This window comes from Coenobita brevimanus, chromosome 86 (assembly GCF_032717465.1).
Source record: "Coenobita brevimanus isolate Jiangsu-jjx chromosome 86, ASM3271746v2, whole genome shotgun sequence".
Taxonomy (NCBI): domain Eukaryota; kingdom Metazoa; phylum Arthropoda; class Malacostraca; order Decapoda; family Coenobitidae; genus Coenobita; species Coenobita brevimanus.
In genome coordinates, this window is record NC_137039.1 from 7,478,384 (window position 1) to 7,485,618 (window position 7,235).

General features: G+C 48.5%; 1 pseudogene; it reads right to left on the minus strand.

Annotated features, from left to right (window-relative positions):
• Positions 1-2,406: 2,406 nt before the first annotated feature.
• On the minus strand, positions 2,407-2,524 carry LOC145410843 (5S ribosomal RNA; annotated as a pseudogene).
• Between the last annotated feature and the right edge of the window lie 4,711 nt (positions 2,525-7,235).

The window sequence follows — 7,235 nt, forward strand, 5'->3', positions numbered from 1 at the left end:
GCTACTCTGAGTGCATGAAGTCAGAGTGAATGCACCCCTACAAGTCCACCCACGCAGCAAACACCCAATGCAGTCACTCCACCGAACATAGCCGACAACACTATAGACTCCAGCCAAGAAATCATCTCTGCCATCAAGACAACGATTAAGAAAGTACTTCGGGAAACAATTGATGCCGTTGCACAACTACAAACAAACATAATGCAGGCAGTGTCACAGCAGTATCAAGCCCAAATGGAAATACAGACTGATATTCTCAAGACAATCGAACAGCAAACACAAAAGCAAACCAGTATCCTAGAAACGTTACTCAAATCGTTCTTTCCAACTTCTCCAACCCCTTCGTCATCCTCAGTCATCCCACACAACAAGAGAGACTCTCCAGTTAATATTCTACCTCCGTCCTCACTCAACGAAAGAGATCTCAGCCTGGAAATCCCTCTGGCTACCATGAAAACCAGGTACACAAACCTGGACACCAAAAAGAAGGAGGAACGCAGCCACTGCTATCAAACAGTCAAGGAACTATAACAGTGGCCTGGATGCGAGACGCCCTCAGTGAACCAATAAGCCTACCTTCCTCCCACCCTCCTGCCTCTCACTCTCAGTAATACAGACGAGAATTATGGTTGATCGTACCTAATATGAGCGCTCCCGCAGTGAGACCCCCCACCCCACTACGTAGCTGCATCCCCACCCCCATCCCGGGAGGATACCACGGTGGGATGTGATGACAGTTGCCCGGCCCAAGAGCGAAATGGGCCCAGGTACATCCCGGCCATATGTCCCTCTTCCCTTCAACCTGCTCAACTACAACACTGGCAGCCCTCGCCAGAATCGGGGTGAGATTGCTCCAGATACAGTCCCAGGCAGCACCATGGTAACAGCCACTGTACATACCGGGGAGGGAACGGCCACTGTACGTCCCTCAGTTGTTTTCCCCTACAGCCCCACGACGACAGCCACTGTACTCATCAGGGAAGGAATGGCCACTGTACATCCTTCTGCTGCAGCCACATCTGGAACCACCTCGATGTGGCAGCTATTGAGCACACACTGACAGGGAAAGGCAGGAGGAGTGGAACTGCTACGACGGCCACTGTATGCGTCGGGGATGGAACGGCCACTGTATGTCCCTCATCCACTTCCTCCTCCTCCTACGGGAGTAGCCCCACGGTAACGGCCACTGCATGTACTGGGGAGGGAATGGCCACTGTACGTCCCTCATCTGCCTCTTCCTCCTTCGGGAGCAGCCCCGCAGCGATAGCCACTATACGTGCCGGGGAAGGAACAGCCACTGTACGTCCTTCTGCTGCTACCCCAAGGGGCTGTGGAACCATGATGATGGCCACTGTACGTGTCGGGGAAGGGACGGCCACTGTATTCCCTTCATCCACAGTCCCGAGGGTTCTCCCAGGGGGGGGGGGAAGGTCCCTTGTGCGGCCCACCCTCCACCCCTAGGCTGCATGGGATGCCCTTATCTCTCTCCCTCCAGGTGTGGTTCCCTGGAGGTGCTGTCATTCCAGGAGTGGTGGCGAGGTCCTGTCGTCGAAGGCGGGGTTCGTGCCCTACAGTCTGCCCCTGGATGACGCCGGATCCTGACAGACGCGCCGTGGACGAGGTGCCGCAGACAACCCCTGATGGCGCCCCGACCAGGAGGTGACTGCAGTCCCAGGCCTCCCAGGGCCAGCCCACAGACCCCAAGGCGGGACTGCTCTGGCCCCACTCACCGTCAGCCCTCTGCCAGAAGCAAGAAGCGGCAGGCCCAACTCCTGACGCTGTATGCCCCAGGCCCGAGGGCCCCTTGCCAGGTCGAGGCCCGAGCAGAAAAGGGCCTCCCTGCACCCCAGACCAGACACGCTCCCAGGCCACGATGCCCCAGAGAGCTGTCCCGTGCCTTCTGCAGGAGGGCTCCCCAGAAGGGCTCCCTCCCACTCCTGGGCGCCACCTCAGTTAAACCCAGGTCTCAGCAGCCCAGTGACGACGCCTCCAGATCCCAGTGTCGTGGTAAAAGACTTTATAGTGAAGTGACTATCAGTGATATAAAACAGTGAGACAGAGACACCACCCATAAAGGTCTCTATTCCAGTTTATCCAGAGTACTGTGCATATGCCTATGCACCCCAGAACCAGAGTAATATCCTAGTGTGTGGCAAAGAGACCAACCTACCACATATAGTCCAAAGAGACCGAGTGTATGAACAGTAACACCACGGCTATGTGATATTCTCCCGTGTATTACTTCGTAACTCAGACGTAAACACCGTGCCCATGTGATATGTTATTCATTCATTCATTCATTGCCAGACGCCATGTATCTCAAACGGGGTGGCCAACGGCTTAGAGTTAATTGTTTTACAGGGAGGGGCACTAATCCTTCACCAACCCCACTTGACACGTAGGGATGCCAACAGCATCTGGTGTTCCCAGGCGGTCACCCATCCAAGTATTAACCAGACCCAACATTGCTTAACTTCGCTGATCGGACGGGAAGCGGTGTACTCAACGTGGTATGTTATGCTAGTATTAATAATATTAACCTGTCACTTTACCCCATCCATATTCAGTGTATCTTTGTATGTATATTGAAAGGGAATTGAACTGAGACAATAGATGTGTTAAGGTATCCTGCCGAGTTTTTATGCCCTGTTCCTTTGTAAGTGTTCTATTTTCGGTCTAGAAAGAGGACCTCGCTCAGTAGCTGGTGTCTTTAGAGCGAGAAGTCGGTTTAAAAACATCCAGCATAACAGTACCACCACACCACAACAACTATCTTTGCCCACACGCTATCCCTCCACCCAAACACCTCTTACTCTCATCACATGGAACATTACATCCTTCCTTAAATGCAAAACACTGCTCGACAGTTACATAAGAGAAAATGACATAGACGTCGTCTGCTTGCAGGAGGCGAGAGTTTAGCACCTCAGACGGGTACGGTTGTCAGGATATGCATCATACACCACATTAAATGAAACTCATGGCCTCATTACGTATATTAAGCAGTCCATTCCTGTTAAGGAATGCAATGTACGTACAACTCATACAGGCTTGCACGAACTTGAAATCACACTACATCAAGGCAAACTAATTTTGTTAAACATCTATGTTAGGTCTGCACAGTTGCAGGTGAGTGACATCCTTGACAATGTTGGTGATGCACCCACAGTTCTCATGGAAGACCTCAATGCTGTCCACCCGACACCACAACCACTGTCACAGGCACATTATGCCAGCCCCAGTGGGACAGCTCTTTCTGCTCTACTATCAACATATCCATCTGTATCTGTTATCTCCCCTGCTCAACCAACACATACACGAGGTAATAGATTAAACTGTGTTCTACTATTCAACACTGACATTCCATCAGTCTCCACAATAGTTGATACATTTACGTCAGACCACTTTGCCATCCAAACCACCCTCTCTATCCCCTCCTGAAGGACATCTATCCCGCCCAGGGCTAGACTCTTCTTATCTTATGCCAGACGCCATAATCCCATTAGGGGTGGCCATTTGACTTTGAGTTATTTGTTTTACAGCTAGACTCTTCATTCCAGAAAAATATAAGGCTGATGTAGTTAGAAACCTTGGCACATGGTTTGCCTTCTACACGCCCACTGATGCTCAGTCCTTTGACCTCATAGACAACCTCAAACTTCTCATATCCTATACTATGCCCCCAAATCAAAGAGGCCCCCAATGTCCCAGATCAAACAATGGTATAAGGCTGACCCTGCTGTCCGCAGACTTCAGAACCAATATACCAAAGCTAAAAGAAAATGGATAAGCACCAAAACTGATGTAAGTTACACCATCTTTCAGAGGCTAGAAGATCAGCTAATCACAATCAAACAGCATGTAAAAGAAAGGGAATGGGAGGAGTTTGTAAAAACCCTCTCACATGACTCAGACATGGGCTATGTATGGAAAAAAGTTAAGCAAATCCACAAACGCAACTCACCCCTTAACCGATACCCTCATCCCGTCACAAAAGCCGAGACACTTTCTCAACAATGTTCAAGTGCATCCTCCACCACAACCCTCCCAGCCCCAGTCCAAACTGCACTCGCAAGGCTAGTCCCCATTAGAGAGGATGACATTCTTAGAGACTGTAACACACCACATCCCTTAGACAATACCCCATTCACTGAACAAGAACTTTTCCACGGTCTCAAACAAGGTAAATCTATACTGCTCCTGAGGAAGATGATGTAACATATCAGATTATAAGAATTCTAGCGGAAGTTCCGGGTAACCCTCTCCTTAAACTATACAATTTAAAATGGGAAGAACAGAAGCTCCCTAGGTCATGGAAACACGCCATCATTTATCTCTATTCCCAAACCAGGTCGTAAAGGTGAATACAGACCCATCTCACTCGTCTCATGCCTCTGCAAAACATTCGAACGTCTCGTCTTAAATCGGCTCCTTTACTTCATAGAAGATAAACTCAGCCCACGGTTATCAGGCTTCATAAAAGGCAAGGGTACTCATGTCTGTATTCAGTCATTTCTAACAAATTCTCATGATAAATATAATGTATTTGTAGACATATAGGGGGCATTTGACAAAGCAAACCAAGCACCCATTCTTCATCATCTCTCCCAGTATATCTCAGGCACACTACTCACTATCATACAAGACTGCATGACTGATAGATCCGGTACCGTCCTTTTTGAAGGCCATCGGTCCCAGACTAGAAATACTGAACATGGAACACCCCAAGGCGGAGTTCTCAGTCCCACCCTTTTCAACATTCTAATGAATGGCTTGGCCACCAAAACCCTCCCCGATGGCTGTCAATTACACATTTACGCCGATGACATCCTCCTTCAGTGCCCCTCTAATCCAACCACCACCCTATCACTAAACATTCTTGAACAGAGCTGCAATGACCTGGGTCTAGTTATTGCCCTATACAAAACCAAAGTAATTGCCCCACCTGATCAACAACCGGCTCCAACATTGCAAGGACATCCCTTGGAAACTGTGCCAGCACACAAGTATGTAGAAATATACGTGGGACATCAACAGGAGGCCAACAGGCTAGAGTTACAAAAAATAAAACATAATTATGCATGCCAGCGCCTACACTGTATGCGCATGGTTACATATGACTCTGTTGGCTCCTCTATTCCCATCATACTGTTTAATGCCAAACAACTCAATCAACTAGAATGCATACAGAACGAGGCCATGAGGATCATTCTAGGGTGCACTCGAAATATTAAATTACACGTACTACGTCTAGAATTAGACATCCCTCCCATTCATGACAAAATAACTCAAACAGGTCTAGCTCACTTCCTGCGTACAATCCGTGTCCCAGTCGTCAAATACTCAATCCTACCTTATCTACGACCAGACAACCCTCACCTCACCACAAAGTGGACGAAAATCATTATCAATAAAATTAACTCTCTTGATGTTAGGGACATGATACTAGCCCCTACACTCATTTTACCAGCACTACCTCTTTGGAAAATCACAGTCCCTGACATACATATTATGCCCCTATCAGATAACAAAGTACAAACCATCACTTTATGCCAGGCCTCTTTAACAGCATAGTTCACACCCTACAACCACATGACATCTTCTACTGTGATGGCAGTGTACAAAATGGTGGCAGAGCAGGATCGGGAGTAATCCAGTACCGGCTCAGCTCCAACGTCCCAGTCCAAGGCTTCACAGCAAGGCTTCCCGATCATTCTACCACAACATGTGAAACCCTCGCGCTCCTCCTAGCCCTACGTGAAGCAAGACGGCGAGGCGCACCAGCAGCCATTGTCTCGGACAGCACCTCAGCGCTCAATTCGCTCACCAGCAGAAATCCAGTCAACTATCCTCTAGTGGGAGAAATTAGGCAATTATTATCCGATGCTAAAGAAGCTGGACAGCGGATCTCCTTTGTCTGGTCTCCCTCCCACACTGGAATACTGGGCAATGAACTAGCTGATCGCCTAGCTAACGAGGCGACTACTCGAGGTCAGGTGGACTGTGACGTTCACCTCTCCGTCCGCCAGATATCTCGCCTTGTGGGACGGCTTCTTCACGAACAATACAAAGAACAACTCGCTAGAGAAAACCCACAGAGCACCACTCTTCAACACTACTTAGGGTTGGCCGAACAACACAGAACCGACTATAAACGACTCAGAGGAAGACGACTACAGACGGTGATGGCAAGAATGAGAATTGGCTACCCTTACATCTGGGAGATTACCCAGACAGATCGGCCAGATCTCTCCCGATGTCGCCTATGTGAAGAGGAGAACAAACACACGCTGAGACATTATATAATGGTGTGTCCTAAAACCACAGACTTTAGGCTAAGAGGAAATACTACACTTAATGAGCAGCTCATGCACCATTTACAAACACCTGTATTGGAGAAGATACTGGCTAAATATCCTGAATTCCTGAATCCAAGATAACAACTTGTCTTCCATAGACCGGCAGGCTAAGACTTGCCACTATCCACCACAGTCTCTCTCTCCCTCTCTCTCTCTCTCTCTCTCTCTCTCTCTCCCCCCCTCTCTCTCTCTCTCTCCTATTACTACTACTGCTGCTGCAACAACAACAACAATCTCTCTCTCTCTCTCTCTCTCTCTCTCTCTCTCTCTCTCTCCTATTACTACTACTGCTGCTGCAACAACAACAACAATCTCTCTCTCTCTCTCTCTCAAACGCGCGCGCGCGCGCGCACACACACACACACACACACACACACACACACACACACACACACACACACACACACACACACACACACACACACACACACACACACACACACACACACATGCACACACAAACGCACGTACACACACCTTCCCTCCCAGATGCTGCACCCTCAACGTCACTCTACTAAAGCACTGCCGCACCTCGCTTCTTAATCCCTCTCTTTTCCACTGCCACATCCCACCTCACACCTGCACACCAAATATCCCTTCCACAACAGCACCTTTTCCTTCCCCAACAGCTGTACCAACTTTCCCCACTTAATAACCATGTAATGCCTTTATCTTTCCATACGTCAAGGTCAGACTTCATGATTTGGACTGTAAAGATTTCTACATCAATCTGCCCTCATCTCTATATTTGTATGGGTATCATCACAACTGTACTGTACATATATGTAGACGTGTATGAAGGTGTAAGTGTAGGTATCTCTAAGTTGGCACATATATATGTATGCTCTTGCTTTCATTCTTATGTTTGTAACTGCA